Raw genomic sequence first — 22,262 nt, forward strand, 5'->3', positions numbered from 1 at the left:
TGGATTAGTTGTATAGAAGAGTGTGCAGTGCTCAACAAAGGGGGTTTTGCAACCTAACATTTCTTCAAGTTGCCAGGACCAACGGTCTGGGGGAGGGCATTCCGGGTGTCCTGTGAGTGGGGGTCCCAGGCATTCGCTGGAACAGCTTGCTGTGAGGCTGCGACACAGACTACTAAGGGGGGGTGTCTCCCCTCCCAACAATTTTGGCCATACACCTGGGAGGCAAAGGCTTGACTCTCCTGTGTAGGAGGGCAATTGGGGGAAGCCATGGAGACCTCGCGCAGGAGGGTTAACAGCGCCATGCGTAAATTCACCGAACAAAGAGTTTTTGGCTTCATCCGGCATGGGTTACTGCACGCCAATACCATAGGGTGTTTTGATGAAGATGAAGATGGGACACACCTGTCCAGAGTGGGAATGGACCAGTTCTTGCTTGATCTGGGGGAGGCCTTGGAATCAGCAGGGTGTAGGTAACTAGGCCTATAGTGGTGGGGAGCCCTGGGGTGATGGTGGCCACACCCAGTGCTGTGGCGGAGTTACAGGGTGATCCAGAGGTTGTAAGGTACAGAGGGGTACCTTCTGCACGAGCACCACAAGAGTGCAAAGGCCAAATATCCCCAGGGAGGTCAGCGCGTTGGACCCTGGAGGAGCAACGCCGCCCCGTTAGTTCTACGGGCGGTTAATGACCTGAGCAACCTGGGGTTGCCTGCAATGCTCCGCCCCCCTTCTGGAGGCGCGAGTAATAGGGTGAACTGGCGGTCCACTGGTGGGTGGGGCTATCCCCTCCTCTAAATCTGACAAACAGAGGTTGGCTCGGGCCACGGTGTAATTTGGCTCATCAGATGTCAGGCGGCGAGGGGCTGCCTGCCCTGGGATCGGCCGTAAGATAACCCACCATGTTGGCATATTTGTTATGCAAATAAACCTGCAGCAATTTTCCCCACAAAAAAGGTGTCTTGTCTGTTTATTTATCCAGGATATTGCTGTGGGGGGGGGGGAGTGTTGTCGATATTGACATTATGGAAATATGTTTCTGCTGGCTCTTGGCCCTCCAAGAGCGTGTGGTTTAATGATTACAAATGATCTGTGTACAAAAGCTGAGTTTTTGGACAACAGCAAATAACATTAAAAAAACAGACATGGCCCTTTTTCCTCACAATTTGAATGTTCCGGTCAGGGAAGCGTCACATTAAGTGTGTTTAATTGTGGCACGCTTTGAAATATATTGTCATTAAGAAATGTTATTGTCTTTGTGCAGAAAGCTTTTATTTCCAACTCACTATCAGACTATTAATGACGCAGCACCTACAGCTTTTGGTAAAAAAGAAATTATGTGTGCTGTGCAACCATGCAGTTGATAAAAAATCGAATTTGAGATACATGTTTAAAATGCAAATTGATTCTTAAAAAACACAAAAATACAAAACACCCTAGACTTATGAAGACTTCACCGGCACCAGCATTTGCAACTGCCCCTCCGCTTCCGCTCTTTCATTAGTAGCATACTAACCCTCTTGGTAACAAAACCAGCCTATGCTCACATAAACACTGTCCACATTGGCTTTGTGGGTCTACCCTGATGGGTCTGACTTTTTGGGAAATAGACCAGACCAAGCAGGGTGACAGCAAAGTATTATTTATTCGTGTCTTGGAAGCAGAAGTGTACACTGCATCATTTCTGATGCAACCTAAACGCTGAGAGGGAACCTGAAAACATATTGTGTTAACCTCCTTTCAGTACAGGCAGTGGTGCCTACGAAGCAGTGTGGTAAGTGAGAGTGTGTTAAGCAGGCAGCTATCGTTTGTTGACTGTGCATATTCTGAAAAGTGAAACCAGAAACCAGTCAGACAGAAAATAGAAAATACGATAATCGCATTAAGCACAAAGCGCATATCATCATGATCAGGCGGCATGTCTAAGGTGAATCCTTATGTCTTCCTTCTTCTTTAGAATGACATACTATAAATGACACCCGATCAAAAAAATAAAAATAGACCAGAGGAAATGTAATTAAACTTTCGTGAGTGAAGGAAAACAAGCGTAAATAAATCCCTGCGTAAAAAGAGGCAGGCACTGCAGTACATGATCATCTCTTAGCGATCACGTCACACGCTGATGTTATGTTATGTTATTTGCTTTTGTAAGGCGCACAGCTACCCAAGAATTTCCCGGCGCTGCCTGAAGGTATCAAAAGAAAAGTGGAAAGACCTATTAATTAAAAAGCCAGGTTTTCAACATCTTACGAAAGTGTACAAAGCTGGACTCGTTCAGTGGAGGCTGGTGACATTTGAAACCGGTGAGGCGTAAACTTTCTGTCTGAGTGCACCGTGGCGAGCGAGTGTAGCGAGCGAGCACGAACATCTTAAGAGGTGTTCGGGGGGTTCTACCGCGAGAAAAGTTTGAAAAAATAGTGGGTAAAAGGGTGCATTTTCAAGGAAATTTGAGAAGCAAGATGGTTAATAAAGCAGTTGTGAAAGTGCAGTTACTACATTAATAAAGGGATGCCATATAACAACATGTAGGTACTGACACAAAGCTGGTTTTATAAAAATGAGTCTAATTGGTAAAAAATCTGAGCAGATTAACGTTCTGTTGTTTATATGCGATGTTTTTTGATTAAGTACATGTTGTTTGAATAAGTGTATGTCAAATGTATATGGTATGTCTTTTTCGTACAAATGATTTTCTAACCTAAAAATCAAAAAGTAAAAGGGTATAAATAAATAAAACCAGACAAATCTTGAAATAAACTTGATTTGTTACTCCAAATAAGGAGAAGTTACAAGCTCTTTGTATGGTCAGCACTTATTTTTCCAAAGTATCTAATAGCCAACATTTTACATGTGCATTAATAACGTGGGTTGCTTCTAACGGTATGATGATACACCAGCATACCAAAGAACATCCCATGTGACATCACAGACCGAATGTTCACTGATGCTCTTTGGGACAGAAGACAGCTCACTGTGCCAATCAGCCACTAAAGCTGCCTGCTTTGCAGTTTGTGATGCAATGACAGGTGCAAGTAACCAAATATACAGGTTCCAGTTTCACACATTATTAGCATTCAGTAACTACACCTACTGCTATGAAGCCAGCACCCACTCTGCTAAAATTGGAAAAACAAAGATTAGATTGACATAGCAGATTCTACAATTGAACATGTGTAGTAAATAACACTGCCACGCCTGAAACCTAATTGTGGAGTTATGCTAAGGACCACTGTTCCGCCATAGTATATATTAAACTGCATGCAAAGGACCATTGTCATTACAGAAAACATGTTATCCCACAGCAAAAGCACAATTACCATGCCGGAAGTCGCATTGCCCAGGGAAGGAGCACAACTCTATCTTGCCAGATTAACTAACATGGAAGCCCTCTTGAGGGGAACCGACCAGATGTTCCTACCGTCCGTCACCTCTTCACACAGCTTTTCTTCCTGATCTAAACATCAACATTCCATGGAAGGCATCACACAACCACTCAGCTAAGGCGGCTCCCAGAACATTCTCCGCCTGAGCACGCACACAGCAACGAATACAGGCAGCACCTCAGAAAAATCATCACACCTAGGCAGAGACTTTAATGCTGAGGAATTAATATACAGTCCGCCAAAACTACGAGGCGCACAGTCTGCTGTACTCTGCTCCTTTTTCTGAGAACTTCCCTTGCACGAACATGTCTCCCAGGGAAGTAATATACACAACTCCTATTTACATTTAACAGTAGTCACTCTGAGCCCAAGAATTTTTGAGTAGTATGGTGAGCATGGCAGATATGTGTGGTGGACATTTGTAAAAAAAAAAAAAACTGAAGCTAACATTTGAATATTTGTCCATCATATTCTTCGTCCTTACTTCGATAGCGCGCAAGAGTCATGACAGTGGCAATAAACCTTCTTACACTGAAATTATGAAAATGTCACACTCACACATAAGCAATCTGAACATGGGATAATGTACATATTTGTTTATAGGCATACATATTAATATATGTTTGGGTAATGAATTAGGGGCACTTGTATATATACAAACAAAATTATTAATTTATCTGAGAAGGTGCAATGCAAAGGTTCTCCCGATTTAGTGGTCGTAATGTAATGACTCCCCATGCAATTAATGCAGACTACCTCTCTTTCACGAGACGCCAAGCAGCAGCGTACCCATGAAGGAAGAGCGAGGCATAAACCATGCATGCAGATCCACAGACATTTTTATACTATTACTTTTGTTGTGGAAGAGGCCAAGAGGGCTTTGCGTCTTCTGGGTCATGGCCTCTCCCAATTCCAAATGTCGAAATACTACATTGTACTCTTTGCTTCTGCATATATTCTACATATTTAAAATTACACATTTATACATATTTATATATTTAAAAATAGGCATGTAATTCTTTGAATTGGTGTAACTACTAAAACCACCAACTTTGATCTACAGCTAAGGGCATAGGTGATTGGCAGTTCACTTCGCAAAGTGAAAGGTCAAGGATCTTGTTTTAAAATAAATAACCTGCACAGAATTAATGTTTTCACGGATGCTGTTCACAGTTATCCATCTGCCTTTCACTGGCCCTGACTACCGACCTGCAGGAGGCGGAACAATCGTCCTGAAGACTTTCGGTCCGTTTCCAGATCCCACTGACACGCTGGATGAACATGATAAAGGCGCGTGCACAGCACTGCACACAATACCGGCCTCGGCATCACTAGGGTGACCCTGCATCCGGTCTGGGGTAGAATCTTCGGAAACAAATTATGGGCGCACTCGAACCTGCGATGGCGCTGCGAGGCCCCAGCACTGGCAACACGTGCGCTAGTAGACACAGGCCTACAACATGAGAGGAATGGCATGCAGGCCAGCAGCTAATGCTGTTACTCTTACTCGTAAGGGCCAAGGGCTGAAATTAAATAATATATGTGTAAATAAAATAAAAAACTTACCGGGTCCGCGCTGGCTGCTGCCTCTGCTCGGGTCCCGTTGGCGCCTGAGGAACAGCCGTGTCTCCGTCACTGCTGGCAACACCTCGCTCTCAGCCAATCTGATTGACTTAGGGCAGTGTTACGCTCTGCCCATTAGGAGACCGAGGTTTGCCATTAGGAGACCGAGGTTTGAGCCTTTGCTCAACCCTCGCTCTCATGCGCCAGCAGAACAGACACTAGTGCGCATGAGTGGGCACAGAGGAAAATTCGACCTCCGTCCCCACTCATGCGCACTTGTGGTGACAAACAAACATTACGTGGACCGCCCACCCCTTCAGACTCTGAAGGGGTGGGCTTTCCGAGTCATGCTGACTGACATGATTGTTGTCAGTTCAACCTCGGCGTCTTTTTGAACTTGAGTAACCTGAGAGTTTACTTATCAAATTGACGCCGAGGGAGCTGCTTGTGCTGGCGGCTTGTGGGGCAACGCCCCAGCGCCCTTAATGGACGCACCTCCACTGGACTCGTTTCTCAATGACAGAGGAAGGGAGTTCCACAGGGTGGGGCCTAAGTAAGTAAAAGATCGGCCACCCACCCTGGACAATCTACATCTCGGGACCGAGAACTTTGCCTGGTTAGCTGAACGGAGAGGGCGAGAGGGGACATATGGTTGGGCAATGGACCTCAGATATTGGGGGACCTTGCCTGTTTTAATCCTATGCATATAAGTGAAGGTCTTGAATTTGTTGCAGTTTTCCACTTTCAGCCAGTGGAGTTCACGCAAGGAACCTGAAACAGGGGCTGTTTTAGGGATCTGGCAGAGCAAACGAGCAGCAGCATTCTGAACGACTTGCAACTTGTGAATAACCTCCTTATTGGCTCCTATTGGCAACAACAAATCTGAAGAATGCCCCAACTGTCCGCTTAAATTAACGCCAACCATTTTATTCCCACCCCCCAGTGATCATCCGTCGCACATTAATCCTAATCCCATTTATTTCGTGCTCATAAATGCTCGCTCCCTTCCTAAGCACAAAATCGAAATACACTAACTACTAACTAACCACAAGCTAGATCTTGCATTCGTAACTGAAACGTGGGATGATTTTTCCACAGGTCCTGACTTCTGTGCGGCCACCCCAGAAGGATACTGTATACTTAGACAGGATAGACTTTTAAGAAGGGCGGTGGGTTGGCGATCATTCATCGAGACAAATTTGCAATAAAAACCGAAATAATTAACTCATCGGTCTGCGAAGCATTGACCTTCTCTAATATTCTCTCCAACACCCAATCGTTCAGAGGAACTCTGATCTATCGCCCACAAGGCCCTCGAGCGGATTTTCTTAAAACTCTACATGACCTTATGAAACCAATGGCAGGAATTCCCGATTATACCATCTTGGGAGACTTTAATTTCCATTTAGAATGCTCACAGGATAAATGATCCTCTTCCCTTATAACAGACCTACGATCAGTAGGTTTACACCAGTTAGTCACAACACCCACTCATACGGCAGGTCACACCCTGGATGGATTTTTTACTAGTAACACTAATATCTCTATATCCTCTGTTCTACCCCTTACCTGGACAGATCACTCCGCAATAATTTGCACTATTCAGATCACAAATTCTAAGTTAAGGGACACCGCCTCTTGCATCACAAAACAAGTTTGAGCATGGAGGAATACTGACATTCATCTTTTGCAAAAAACGCTCTCCTCCATCCAACAGAAACTTACAGTAGACCCTGATATAGTGGCCAATAACTATTCCTCCTGGCTACATAATGCCTTTAGTACACTAGTACCACTCAAAAATGTTTCCACAAACCGAAATGCCACTTCCGCCCCCTGGTTATTATGATAATAATGCCAAAGCACTATATAAGGACTCATTGACCAAATATAAAAACCTTATTGTGGCAGAAAAGAGCAAATACTATCAAACACAAATAGAGTCGGCCCAAAATGCCACCAAGTAGCTATTTCAGGTGGTAACCAAACTTTCTAGTACACCTACAAGTACAGTCGCAGAAGTGTCACCGGCCCTTTGTAATTCTCTTGTCAATTTCTTTGAAGACAAGGTCCTTCAAATGTACTCACATTTTTCAACTCAAGTTAAGCCAGACCCCCCTATTATAAATAATTTAACCAACACCCCTGCCACGGGGTTTGTCGAATTTAGTCAGGTCTCATCCGAACAGGTAAGAGAGCTTATCCTCTCCATCAAATCAGGATCCTCCCTTGATCCTTGTCCTCCCTCAATTTTAAAACTTATTCCAGAGCATATAGTCCCTATTCTTACCAACATCTCTAATTTACTGTTTCACACCGGCTCATATCCTTCTATTTGGAAAAAGACCATCATTAAACCCCTACTCAAAAAAGCCAATCTTGATCCCATAGAACCGAAAAACTATAGGCCCATTGCATGCCTTCCTTTTCCATCAAAGATCATCGAAAAAATAATGAACATCCAATTATCTCAATTCATCCACCATAACAATCTCTTGGATGACCCCGAATTTGGGTTTAGGAAAGGTCATGGGATGGAGACAGCCCTCATTAGGGCATCTGATGAGATCAGGATGATATTAGATCAAGGTAGTGCGGCGGTCCTTATTCTATTGGATCTGTCCACGGCATTTGACATGGTCGATCATTCCATTCTAATCTACCGTGTCTCTGCCATGGGCATCGGACACAAGGCCAAAATGTTATTAACCTCCTTTCTTGCCAATCTTACTCAATCAGTTAAACTTGGCGAATTCTATTCTCCATTGTTTTCTCTTCCCTGTGGGGTGCCACAAGAATCCTTCCTTAGTTCAACCTTATTTAATATTTACGTGTCGGACCTGGCTAGGATCATCAAAGATCTTGGGATGAGAATAACCTCATATGCCGACGACACCCAACTGGTGTTGGCAGTACACAATGATGGAATACAAGTGGCGGCCACTTTCAGGATGGAATGTTAGCCATTGGCTCCTGGATGGCACGCACCTGCCTAAAGCTGAACTCTGATAAAACGGAGGTAATGACCTTTGGTAGTTTAACCCCTGGTTGGTCCTCTGTTTGATGGCCAACCGATCTGGGACCCCCGCCTCAACCAGTCACTAAGGTCAGGAATCTTGGTGTTATGTTCAATGACAAGCTCTCGTTCATTCACAATGCAAACTCGGTTGTTTCCTCGTCCTTCTATACCCTTAGAATGATAAGGAAACTTCTTCCTTTCCTTCCTTTTAGCACAGGAAAAACTCTCATGTATACGCTGTTTATGTTGAAGATCGACTATTGTAATGGCCTCTTCCTAAATGCTCAGGAGAAAGTCTTAAAGAAACTACAATTACTTCAGAATTCAGCGGCAAGAATACTGGCACGCCTAAATTCAAATCGATTTCCCCAGTCATTCGCCAACTACATTGGCGACCAATCTGAAGCCGAACCAAATTTAAGGCACTATGTATAGCATACAAAGCAATCACTAACTCTGGACCAGAGTTTTTGAAAAAAGCACTTTGCCTGTATATGCCTACCAGAACCCTTCGCTCTTCCTCAGCTCGCTGCCTAACCATTCCTCGCACAAAGAAATCATCATGGGGAGATAGATCTTTCATAGTTGCTACCACTATACTGTGGAACACTCTCCCTTTACACATCAAGGTCAGCCCATCACTCCTGATATTCAGGAAGCTGGTAAAAACGTGGCTTTTCAACCAGTAAGCACTTTTTTCCATTGTTATGTTCTTTTATTTTTCACCGCCAAGACTCCTCCGGGTATTTGTGCGCTATAAAAATTGCATAAAATAAATAAATAAATAAAAAGAGGATGTTGCCGTAGTCCAGGCGAGAGGTGAGCAAGGCCTGGACTACAGTTCTTTTTGTGGAATCTGAAACATCCTCAAGATTTTCTTGAGCCGTTTAAGTATGGCAAAGCAAGTTGCAGCCACCTTTATTGCATGAGGTCTCATCGAGAGGTGGTCATCGATAATAAAAACCCAAATTACGGGCTTGTTTGGTAGGCTGGGGGGGGAGCACCCAATTCAAGGGGCCAATGTTGGGGACCTAAAAGCTCTTTATTATTCCCTAAGATTAGCACCACAATCTTCTCCCCATTGAGCTTGAGTGAGTTCCCTTGCATCCACTGCGCGATTTTACAAAGCCCATCTTGAAGAGAAAAAGGCTTAGAAACTCCTTTGGCAGAAAGGTAGAAAAGTATTTGGGTGTCATCATTGTAGGAAAAAAGCGACAATCCTACCTCCTGGGCGATGTCAGCCAAGGGTTTAACATAAATGTTAAACAATAAAGGGCTAAGAATCGAGCCCCATGGCACCCCATAGGGAGAGGCATGGATTTTGGAAGCTGCTGCTGAGGAAAAGACTTGAAACGTATGGTCCAACAAAATGTTTGTCAGCCATTTCAGGGCAGATTCAGACTGGCCGACGGATTGAAGAGTTTGCAAAAGCACGGTATGAAATGCTGTGTCAAATGCGGCGCTCATATCTAGCAGTATGAGCGCTACAGTGTCGCCAGCATCCAAGCGACTATGCATCATTTCACTGACTCCCAGAATTGTGGTTTCTGTAGAGTACCCTTACCTAAAGCCTGATTGGGATGGGTGTAGAAACTTGTGGGTTTCCACATAGTGAGTTAATTGCGAATTCACATGTTTTTCCAAAAATTTGAAAAAACTGGGAGCAAGGAAATGGGGCGGAAGTTGGACAGGTGAGCTGGGTCGGCTTTTGGCTTCTATAACAGCGGGAGGACCATTGCATGCTTCCACTCAGGTGGAATCAGGGCTTCACGTATGGAGGCATTAAATAGCTCCCTGATCAGCTGCAAAACAGGTAACTCCATTTTTTGCAATGTGGTAATAGGAAGCGGGTCTCGGGGGAACCTGATTTGATGTTTTTTAAAATGCGACTAAAAGAGGTAGTGTCAAGCAGGGTCCATTTTTCAAGTTTGTTTAAACTGGTCTCCTCCTGGACCTCTAACTGAGATCCAGAGTTAAGTAAGACAGGGGTAGCCATGAATTGCTGCAGGGAAGAGATCCTAGAGGTATTTAATGTTGAATAGATCTGTTCCACTTTGTTTAGAAAAAACATTGCAAGATCCTCACATTGCGATTCAGAAAGAGTTGGTGAAAACCAGGGGGCAGGGGGATGATGATTTTGTACTTTCTGCGACGATGGAGGGAGGCAGATGTCAGCAGAGTTAGAGATCCAATGACCATTAATATACTATTTTCGTTTCACCCGCACCACCAAGCTGATTGCTGTAAGTAATTTAAAATTTACATCCAACAATCAGCTTGGTGGCGCGGTTGAAAGGAAAATAGTATAATATGGTCATCAGCTTAATCAGAAATTCACTGACTTTTGAATTACTTATGTGACGTCTATCCAGTCCAGTCGATGATCAGGATCCCGATCTTCTTTATCCAAGCACCGCACAAGCCACCCACGACGAGCAATAGTAGCAGGCCAGGCACCAGAACACAAGGTGTGTCGTGTCATCGTGTGTGTGGCGTGGCGCAGTCTGCTGCGTTAACGCGTTGCATGCCTCACTCTGACTCTGAGCCAATCCAGACGCTGCGCCAGCAGTGCCAGGATTGGCTTGAGCAGGGGATACTCCCTGCTCATTAGGAGACTGGGAGCTGCGCCATGAAGCAACCCTCGCTCTCCTAATGTGCAGGCTAGTGCGCATGTTCGGGCTGGTCAGAAAAATGACCAGCCCAAAACCGAACATGAGCACTATTGCTGCTGCGCTTAGTACGCTAGACCCGAAGTCACCACACTTGCTTAAATGCTACCACCCCCTTCAGCGTCCTGATGATTGCTCGGGCGTGGCCCGGTGACCGTCACCAACCGGCCCGGAATTTAATAAATACTCCTTAGAAATTTGATATTTGAACATAACGTTTTACGGTTACTTCTTTACTGTAATGATGATGATGTTTGTAATTGAAATGGGGCCATTTCCATTAGTGGGGCAACGCCCCAGCACTCCAATGGATGCACCGCTGCTGACTCTAGATTGTCCAGTGCCTACCCTAGGGATGATTTATATGTATTCAAAGGGAAGGTTTGGGCCTGGCAAAAGGTTTCTCCTGGCAGGTCAAAAATACAATTTAAAACTGCACACATAGGTTGCAATGGCAGCCCTGAAACATGCTTAAAGGGCTACTCAAGGTGGTGGCACAATTAGTGCTGCAGTCCCACTAGTAGTATTTAATTTACTGTACCTTAGTACACAATGTACCTCTTTACTAGGGACTTACAATTAAATTAAAAATGCCAATTGGGTATAAGCCAGCTGTACCATGTTTTAAGGAGTGTGCGCAAGCACTTTAACAATGGTTAGCAGTGTTAAAGGGTCTTAAGGCCAACAAAAACAAACTTGGCAAAAATAGGAGTGAAAGCAAAATGTTTGGGAATGGCCATGCAGAAAGGGCTATGTACAACACACTGCAAAATTACCCCAATCAGAGTTCCCACATTTCACTTGTTGGGAGATGGTATTAAACCTCAATTTCCTGAGGCTTTGTGTCCCTGCTTTCAGCTCCCAAAGCATCAAAAGTCTGGAAATACAATCAAAATAATAAAGGGCGTCACTCAATAACTAGTTTATATATCATTGGAAAAGTTAAACATTTGTATTACAAAATTAAAAAATAAAACATTACAGAGTCAATGCCATGAAAGCTACCAATGGAAATTATACAGAGCATGGAAAAATCAGAAATCAAATTATTCAAAATCCTAAGTGGCAACAAAATTAGAAGAGTGACAATATCATCTCTAGTAGAACTGGAATGTCCTCTCTCTCGGCCTAAAATGAAGGGTTTATGCATTATTTTCACACATAAAATTACAAAATTTGCAGCCTCGCTGTGGTGTGAGAAAATGTAGGATTTCATCAGCATATCAGAGCACATGATAAATACATGTCACATTGCCTTAACACCTAAGCACTAATCTACTACATAAATAGTTATTCAGCCCCTTCTACGTTAATCTCACCTGGAAATGCTAGAACAAAACTAGATACATGAACAATAAATTACTACGTGACTGAATACACACATGAACCAGTGGAAGGGCCTTGGTAAATATTTCCAGTTGTTCATTGATAGCATGATAACAATAAGGTTGAGAAATAAACCAGTACGTCTTAACTTGACTGCCTTCTGTAGAGTTTGTGAGGAGAAAAAGTGGTATGGGGAAAACATGTGTGACAGGTAACTCCCATCTTAGGTAAGATGGCGATTTTGTCTAAACTGTAGACTAGTTAACACATAAACAAGCATTGGCAAAGCTAATAGGTCTCACCTATCCAACAGCTATCGGCTTTGGTAATGTATTTCGGCCAGTGTGGCTGCTGTCCAGCATGGGTATACGTTAGTGGCATGGAGTGGAATGGGGTAGATTGGAGTTAGGCAGATTAGAGTAGAGTGGAATGGAGTAAATTGAGGTAGAGTGAAATGGGGTAGATTGATGTAGAATCAAGTGGGGTAAAATGGATTGGAGTAGATTGGAGTGGGATAGATTGGAGTGGAGAAGGTGGGTAAATTAGCATAGGAGATTGGAGTGGGGTAGAATGAATTGGAGTTAGAGTGGGGTGGATTGGAGTCGATTAGAGTGGGGTAGAAAGGAGTTGGGTAGATCAGGGCAGATTTGGGTAGAGCGGAGAGCGATATATTGGGGTAGATTGGAGTGCACTGAGGTAGATTGGGGAAGAGTGGGGTGGATTGTGGTAGATTGAAGTGGAGTGGGGTAGATTGGGTGGATTATAGCAGGGTGAAATTGAATGGAGTGAGGTAGATTGGGGTAGTTTGGAGTGGCGTAGATGGGGTGAAGTGAAGGGGGTAGATTGGGGGAGTGGGGTACATTGGAGTGGTGTGGGGGTAGATTGAGAAGGGTGGAGTAAATTGGGTTAGATTGGAGTGGGATGGATTGGAGTGGGGGAGATTGTGGTAGAGTAGAGTGGGATATATTGGAGTAGATTGAAGTGGACTGGGGTAGATTGGGGACGAGTGGATTGCAGTAGAGTAGATTAGGGTGGAGTTGGGTAGATTGGAGTGGAGTTAGATATAGTGGTGTGGGGTAGATTGGGATGGGGTTGGGTAAATAGGAGTGGGGTAGATTGGGTTAGGTTGGAGTATGTTGGTGGACTGGAGCGGGGTAGATTTTGGTGGCATGTGGTAGCTTGGAGTGAAGTTGAGTGGGATACAGTGGAGTAGATTGGAGTGGAGTTGGATGGATTGCAGTAGAATCGACATTTGAATGGAATGAAATAGATTGGGGGAAAGTATAATGTAGTGGGGTAGAGTGTAATGTAGTGGGGTAGATTAGGGTGGGGAGGAGTAGGGTGGATTAGAGAAGGGTAGATTAGAAATAGAGTGGGAAAAATTGGAATGGGGTAGATTGAAAAGAGATTATTGGAGTGGAGTACTTTGGATTGGGGTAGACTGGAGTGGATTGGAGTGGGGTGGGTTTATTACAGTGGAGTGGGGCAGAGTGGGGTAAATTTCAGTAGAACAAATTGGTGTGGTAGGTTGCAGTGGGTTGGAATGGAGTGGGTTAAATTGTGGAGGGGTAGATTGGAGTGGGTTGGAGTGGATTGGCATGGACTGTGTTAGACTGGAGTAGAGGTCGATTGGAGTGAAATGGAGTGGGGTATCTATGAGTGGAGTTTGGTAGAGTGGAGTGGGGTAGATTATGATACATTGGAGAGGGGTAAATTGGAGGGAAGAGGAGTTGGATAGATAGGTTGGGGTACATTAGAGTAGGGTGGATTGGGGTAGATTGGAGTGAAGTAGATTGGAGTGAAATGGAGTAGGCAGGGGTAGATTGGAGCAGAGTGGGGTAGATTTGAGTGGAGTGGGGTAGGGTTGATTGAGTTAGACTAAGTGGGGTGGAGGTGAGTGGGGTTGATTGGAGTAGAGTGGGGTAGAACAGGGTAAAGTGGAGTGGGTAGATAAGAGTGGAGTGAGGGAGATTGGAGTGGAGTTTATTGGGGTCGATTGGAGTGGGGCTGATTGGATAGGGTAGATTGGAGTAGGGTTGCTATGGTTGGAGTGGGGTAGGGTAGATCAGGGTAGGGTGGATTGGGTGTGGAGTGGGTTAGATTAGACTGAAGTGGGGTAGATTGGGTGCCACGTGGTAGATTGAAGTGGAGATTGAGTAGAGTGGAATAGTGTGTAGTAGACTGGGGTAGAGTGGGGTGGATTGGAGTGGGTAGAATAGAGTGGGGTAAAGTGGAGTGAGGTGGAGTGGAGTTGGATAGATTGCAGTGGAGTTGAGATTGGATTGGAATGAGATAGATTGGGGAAGAGTGGAGTGCGGCAGATTAGGGTAGATTAGAGTAGGATAGAATGGAGTGAGCGAGTTACGTGTGTTAGATTAAATAGGGCTGCTTGGAGTAGAGTGGAGTGGAGTGGGGTAGATTGGACTGGAACAGATTGGAGTGGGTTAGGTGGTGAGGGGTAGATTGGGGTGTGGTGGAGTGTTAGATTGGAGTGGACTGGGTTAGATTTGAGTGGTGTGGGGTAGATTTGAGTGGTGTGGGGTAGATATGGGTAGAGTGGAGTTTAGTAGAGTGGAGTGGGGTGGGGTAGATTGTGGTACATTGGAGTGGAGAAGAGTAGGATAGATTGCAGTGGAGTGGGGTAAATTGGAATGGAGCGGGGTAAATTGGAGTGGATTGGGGTAGATTGAAGTGAAGCTGGGTAGATTGGATTGGGGTACATTGGAGATGGATGGATTGGTGTGTATTGGAGTGTATAGAGTGGGATGATTGGAGGGAAGTGGGGTAGACAGGGATAGATTAGAGCAGAGTGGGGTAGATTTGAGTTGCGTGCGGTAGATTGTGGTGGAGTGGTGTAGATTGGATTGGGGTTGATTGGGTTAGACTGAGTGGATTAGAGTGGGGTGGAGTGGGGGAGATTGTAGTAGTTTGGGGTAAAGTGGAGTAGAGTGGGGTAGATTGGGTTGGGGAGGTTTAATTGAGGTGGGGTAGATTGGAGTGGAATAGATCATAGCTAAGTGTGGTGGGTGGATTGGGGTACATTGGAGTGGAGGGGAGGGGATAGATTTGAGGGAAGTGAACTTTTTCTGTGCTAAAAAAAATCCTACACCCTCTTCTGGTGCATGGATACTCAGCATAATTGTCAGATAAATTATCTCACTTTGAAGTCAGAGAAAGAAAAGTATACACCAAGCTCCCTTGGAAGTAGGAGCTTGACATTTGGCCTCTGTATTTGAATGCGCAGCAAATGTGACAAGATAAGAATACGTTTGAAAGGCCTGCTTACAGAAGGCAAGTTCGAATGTTCCCAAGATGTCTTTAGCAAACCAGACAGTTGTGTGCTGTCTGCTAGGCTTCGCCATAAAAACACACTTTTACATATTATTGATTGTTTTTCACACGCAATAGTTCTATATCAGTATGTGATGATGAGTGTGAAAATGCATTCTGCATGTTGTTAATGATGCACACAAAAAAGAAACACTTACAAATCTTATTCCACTCCGCTTCAGTATGGTTGGCCCTTGGCTTTTCACTGTTGGGGGTTACACATACTTCGGAACTGTTATCATTGTTTGAGGCGTGTGTTGAGCGGGATGCAAAAGGATACGTCTTTAGGCCTTGTTGCAATGTACAGTGGAGCTGGCTTGGTTGTACCCGACTCGCATGAGCCCTGCATTTAGAAATAAACTCGAGTGCGCTTTCCAAAGAGGGGAATATCGTATTTAAGTAATTTGCCCCTTTTTATCCCATTGTTGACATAAACTAAAGGTCGGTAAAATACTGGGTGGGTGGCAGCTCTCTACTGCGCCAAGGCACTGCTAGGCAGCTGTCTCAGGCGCCCAGAACTCCAGAATACCCCAGAAGCATCCTTGGGAGGGAGGCCACACCCTTGGCACCAGCCTCACCTGTCTCGGGAGGCAGGGATGCTTGCTGGGCCTCGTCTCGAGGGTCTAGTACATAGGGTGGTTTGTCTGACGTCCATTACTGACAGCTGGCTGGGGTTACTGTCTCCAGTTTAAGAACCCGAGGAAGGAAGTTATATCCGCAGTGTTACTTTCCCTAACAAACTTCTGAACGGGGTGATCTGTTTATAGTGCAGCCGCTTCAGGCATAAACATGGGCCCACGTCCCAGTAAGACCGCATTCCCGGAGTGGGCCGAGAGAGCTCTAATGGCAGAGACTGATCCAGTTGTGAAATGCAACTGCAGAGTCTGCTGGAAATGAGGCCCAGATAGAACATTCAGATGAAAACAGGTGCGAGATGAACACTGCCTCATGCACAGACGGCCAGAACCGGACTGATCTGTAGCCCGTGGGGAGATTCCCTGAGAGGCTGGTTACACTGGAGCAGACCCTGTCACACCAGACCCAGATGACTTTACAACTCATCTCCCCGTTTCCTTATAGAAAAGTTCCCCTCCGAAAGCCTCCCAAACCCCCAAATTATAGATATCCTGCTTCGAAGTGGAAAGAGGGCAGACAGTTTGCTAGACAGCCATTTCCCACATCAGAGTTTTTTGGCTCCACACAGCCCCAGGTGCATACATTAAACGACACCCCAGGATAATAGTTGGTTCTAGAGTCCATACCGTCACCCCTTAGGATCACAAAACTGCTGCAAGCCCCCAATCTGAGAAGTGTTGGTCCTTTATATATATCTTCGGTGGAACGGGTTATCACAAAAGAGGGAGAGGAGCAAAAATGGCAACCCCTAAAGCATAGGGCTAATGACGTAATCCGGCAGTTGGAATCTCAGGTAGGACTCATTTGGGTTAACGTATTTCTGGTCTTTCTCACAGTAGCATCTAGAAGAGTTGTGGACACCCGTTCCCTTCTGACAGGGATCCAATAGCCCTGATGAATGCCTCAGACCTAGTAGACTAATTATTGAGCGTAGAAACATATTGGAGAATTCAGGGATGGACTAGAGTCATTATACTCTACAGACTCCATCCCTTGATCTGTTTTTAGTGTACCTAGGGTCCTCACTAATAAAGGTGATAACCGATGAACCTGGAGGTATGTTAAAATCTAACTGGATCCCGACATTGTCCTGTAAGTTTTATGTAAGAACTCCCTCCTACCGCCAAATCTTCGCAGAGGTTGAGTCTGCCCTGGTTGTACCATCTTACCAGGGTGGGGAGAGGATGCCGACGATGAAGCATGACACTATAATGTGTGTGAGTCATCTTCTTCGGTTAAGGATGGCCTCCCTGTTTGGAAAGGTCTTACGTGACCTGGAGTAGGTAGCATCCGAACCCAATCCTGGGTTCACACACTGTTTTTTATCAGCAACCTACTCTTGATGTTTATCTTTGGTGAAACTTTTTGACATTACAAACATTTCTCACCGCCTACCTGTCAAATTTCACAGATCCTGTGAATAACTCAGAGACTGTAACTTGTTCGTCTGCAGCCTCTGATTATTGAGGCAAGAGGCTTTTAAAAAGCAAGTTTTCAAATGTATATATGCTTCCTAGCCCGGTGTAGTTTCCTCCCTGTTCATGAAAGGTCGCCCAGGTTCCTTTGGAAGCTTCTATAACTTGATTCTATCAATCGGGAAGAGCCATGAGCCTATCAGATCAACAGAGTGACCTTCAAGAAGGTGGTACCCCAATTCAAATAAACCCGTGGATTCAGTATTTCGGTATTTTACGAACAGCTCAGTTCCACATTCGAGTCACGTTGAGGATGTAGTTATCTCCATTGAATCAGCACAGGAACACCTATATCAAATGTCTTTTGGCAATTAGAATGGAGAGAAAAGGTGCCCATTGTAAAAGCTGCATGGACATGCTTAAGATCTGTGATTATAGTACGCCTCCTCTTTTGTTCTTTTTACGTTTCTAGACCTTCTATCTTTTTACTTATGACTTATTAAGTACTCTAGCGATTAGGTTTTCATTAAATACTGCCTGGAAAGTACATACAAAAGTAATACGGTTCTAGCTTTATATACAGGAAGTTAGGTGAAACCTTTCAAGTGAGACAACTGTTGCAATGCAAAAGCTCCCATGGTCACAAAAAGTTTGCATTGTGGTGGTTTTATGTAGCCCAGGACATGGCTTTTGACGTGCAAGCAGCTCCAGAAGCCAGACTTCTTGCTAGGAATATGTTGTATTTGCACTCGGTGGGTGTAGTAGTACGTCTAAGTTCTATGGAATGTAGATATGTAATGCCCTTTCCCCAGGTCTGGGTCCTTCTAAGTATGTGCGCCATGCCTGCCCTTCTTGGTGTGCTTGGTGTCTACTGACAGCCTCGGGACTTCATGGTACTGCTCTCTTCCTTCTTTCCCTTGCGTACTCTATTCTCGCTTGTGCACTCTGTTGCTCTCACTAGCTCGTGGTTTGCTTTGACCCACCTTCTGTCGACTTCATATGACTTCACAACTTATCTTGTCTCTCTATGAACTATCGAATTATCCGTTCACTCGTCTGGTGGTCGCCGGCTGTCCTGACACCCCCTGACCCGTGGGGGGTCCGAGGGTCAGAACTGGCTGGCCCAGCTCCTTGCCAGCGGCAGCTCTCCTGCTGACGCCCCATGCGTCACCCCCTGCGGACGCAGGGCTTTACAGGGATTCCGCTGTCAGCTCCTGCAGAGGTTGTGTACATTAGCGTGAAGAAAGCCAGGAGGTGGGAACTCTTCGAGGCATAAACAGATGCAGAGCATCGCCTGGTGGGAGCGAGGCAGCTGCCTCGGGCAGCACTCCGACACACACGACCCAAGGCTGCAGGACTCCACCAATCGTCTCTGCGCTCCCAACTTCAGAGCAGAAGAAGCGTGTCTGTCGCCGAGTTGTTCCTGACATCTGTTTTACAGATTGATCCACTTGCAGTCTGTGCTGCTACATTTAAGGTAAGATGTGGCAAGGAGTCTTCGAGCACAAACACACAGGCTCAGGGAGAGTTAGGAAAGCAACACACACACAGAAACATCTTACCTTCTTTCATAGGAAGCTTCATTCTCTCCATATTGTACACCGCAATATCTCTTGTTATGCAGAGTCAATGTATCCGCAACCTGTACATCCTATAGCGCTACCGTTCATTGGCAAGGCGGTTCATCCCACTTTTCTGAATTTCATTGATTTATTTGTATTGACATGTTTACCTAGATACAATTATATAATTTAACTTATGATTACTGATTACAAAAACTTAAAACCGAAACCAACAAAAACGTAGTTTAGAGGGGTAACGAAAGCAAAGTGATTAAGAGTTTGTGGAGATACTCTCAGGTGGATTATTAAAAATAGATTAGTTTACTACTGCACCAGAAAATGTAACCATATGTATAACGAATATCATAGCACTGATAACTTAAGCAACTATAAACAATACATTAAGGCAAGGAAGGAGAGGAGGGAATAAATAAAGGGGACCACAAATTATCTACAGTACCAACAATATATTTTCATTCGGCCACTTGAAAGCTTCTTAGTTTTCAGGAGTGCATGATATTCAATTGATGGCCAGAGGTTCTTGTTCTTTGTTCACTTGCTTGAGGTTCTTGCTTTTCCCGTCTACTAGTACGAGACTCTTACTTCCCTGGTCACTTGATGTGAGATCACCTAGTCTGGTATGAGGTACTTGCTTTGTTAGTCGTCTACTCGGAGGCTCTTGTTTCTCTTGTCCTTTGCTTTGAAGTCCTTGCTTTTCCAGTCGTCTGGTATGAGGACCTTGCTGCCCTGGCAACCTGATATGAAGTTCCCTCAGTGACAGTTACTCCTCCTTGTTATGTTATGTTTATGTTATGTTACATGTATTTGTAGAGAGTACTATCACCTGCAAGGGTATCCTGGAGCTGAGCAGGTGTGTGTCTAGTCTTTTATAGGGAAGGGGTGAATCAAAACGTCAGGTTTTCAGTTTCTTGCAGAGCTCTGGAAGAGAGGAGGAGGCTATGATGTGTAATGAAAAGATGTTCCATGTTGTAGGAGCAATGTACAAGAAGACCTTGCCTTCAGATGTGTTTCTCTGAATTTGTGGGATATATGCAGGCCGGAGTCCGGCAGAGCGGAGGTGTCTGGGGCGTTGGTGGAAGGAGATGCAGTTGTTCAGGTAGGCGGGGCCTGTGTTGTATAGGGCCTTGAATGTTTGAGTGAGGATTTTGAACTGTGCATGTTTGTGTATCTGTAGCCAGAGAAGTTTCCTGCAGTATGATGTGTATTCTGCGTGGGCGATTCAGGATGAGGCCGGCTACTGCCTTCTGGATGGTTTGAAGTCTTTTGGTAAGTTGTTTAGTGATTCTTGAGTAGAAGGTGTTCCCCGAGTATAGGTTGCTGGTGGCAGTGTGACAGTTTTTCTGGTTATGCTTGGAGCCAATTAAAGACTTTCTTCAGCATCATCAGGGGTGAAATCAGGTTGCAGTGATGGAGTTTACCTGGGCAATCATGTCCAGTTTTTTGTCATTGATTATCCTGAGATTCCTGGTGTGGATGCTGCGTGGGGTGTGGGCTGGAGTCAAAGGTTGGCTGGCCACCAGGTGGAGTCCCATGGTGATGTGTTGTTGCGGAAAATCCCTATTTCTATTTTGTCGCTGTTGACCTCGAGACAGTTGCACTTCATCTAGTTAGCATTTCAGTAAATCAGGCAGTGAACCAGGTTCTTGCGTTGGGGGTCTTGGCTGAGAGTATGAGTTGCATGTCATTGGTGTAGGAGAAAATGTTAATGTCGTGAGTGCGTATGACACTGGCCAGAGGGATAATGTATGTGTTGAAGATGTTAGGGCTGAGAGATGAACCTTGAGGCACTGTACAGATGAGTTTACGAGCTTCTGAGGAGTCTGTGCCGGGCTGATAGATTGAGTTCTATCCACCAAGAAGGAACAGATCCAGCAGAGAGTGGGCCCTTGGATTCAGAAGGTGTCCTTGTCCACAATGTATTGGCTTATTCTCCACTTGCGCTCCAGTTACTTGCATTGACCCTTCATCAGCCTGAGCTTCTCTGTCTACCAGTTGGCTTGTGGTCTGGCTCTTGATGTTTTGTTGCACTCGATGGAGCCAGGATGTCAGTATTGGTTATCTAGCTGTTGAAGTTCTTGATGGCTTTTAATAGGCTGCTGGTATATACAGCCTTGTGTTCAAAGAGTGCTGAAGTCCAATCGTTCTCTGTGATGTTGTTCCAGCTAAGGTGGGCAGGTCTGTGGGGGGTGTTGTACAGGAGTGCTGAAACTTATGTGGGCGTGGTCCTTCAAGGTGATTGGTGATGGCTTGTTGACTGTGATGTTGCTGCAGGAGGTGAAATTCGGGTCCAGAGGGTCTCCCGCAGTGTGGGTGGGTCCATTAATATACTGGGTGAGGCCAAAGTTTCACAGGAGGACAATCCGGTTCAGGTGGGTCGATCTTACAAGTGAAAATTTAGGTTTCTGAGCAGGATGAAGGTGTTGGAGACGAGGACGAGGGGTGCAATGAATTCCGTGATGTTGTAGGCAAAGTTGGAATGCGGTTTTGGAGGTTTGTATACGAGGGTTGCACACAGGATGAAGTTTACTGTGATTTGTAATTTGTATTTAAGGACAACAAGGGGACCCAACGAAAGTCAACAAGGGACCTTGGGAATTAGTTCATTAAAGCAACAGTGGTCCCTTACAAGCGTGGGAATTTAGTCAATAAATATAGACAAAATCGTATCTATATTGAAGTGACATGCCCAGCCAGGCGGAGGTCGAGAATTTACTTTTCAAACAATGTCAAACAACTTATACATACAATATACAAGGCGGGGTACAAGCCTGTACCCAGCTTAACACACAATGAATAGAAAGGGAGAAAAACAACGCAGGGAACAAACAAAGGGCTTTTAGGCAAAGGATTGGCGTTCAGTTATCCTGTTATTTGCACAATTTGGAGCTATCAGACAGAACATTACTTGCACCTTTATACTTTTTAGGAGGGCAATACGGTTTTTCATTTTTATAAGGTGCATACATATGTGGACGGATTTTCGATCCATTTAACACAATATACGGATCATCATCAGGACATGTGATAAATGCCTAACAGTTAGAAGCCTCAATTGCCTACGGAAAAAGAGGGAGAAGGAAAATACAAGGAGCATAATTAAAGACAAACGTTGAGATTACGGGGATTCTATAAGCTACACGTAAGGGGCTGTGAAGTGAGGAGCGTCGATCATTGGTGATGAGCCATCGATGTAGCAAGGAATAATGAGTTAGGGTGAGGGGCATGCAACTTGGTCAAGATCCGGAAGAGGAGTTGGTCTGAGGAAGTAATGAGCGATGGCTAAGTCAAAACATGAATGGTAGGGAGACCTGCGGCCGAGGGCAGAACAGTAAATCCGAAAACTT

The 22,262-nt window shown here is 44.9% G+C and overlaps 1 protein-coding gene across 1 annotated transcript in view; it reads left to right on the forward strand.

Annotated features, from left to right (window-relative positions):
- The first annotated feature begins 18,645 nt into the window (after window positions 1-18,645).
- The window catches only part of LOC144753631 (uncharacterized), a 463,125-nt gene continuing 459,508 nt past the window's right edge, over window positions 18,646-22,262 (forward strand). The window contains exon 1 of the mRNA XM_078641257.1: window positions 18,646-18,812. The gene's annotated coding sequence lies outside the window, so the exon portion shown is untranslated. The remainder of the gene's footprint in view (window positions 18,813-22,262) is intronic.

The sequence above is a fragment of the Lissotriton helveticus genome, chromosome 5_1 (genome assembly GCF_964261635.1).
Source record: "Lissotriton helveticus chromosome 5_1, aLisHel1.1, whole genome shotgun sequence".
In the NCBI taxonomy this organism is placed as follows: Eukaryota; Metazoa; Chordata; class Amphibia; order Caudata; family Salamandridae; genus Lissotriton; species Lissotriton helveticus.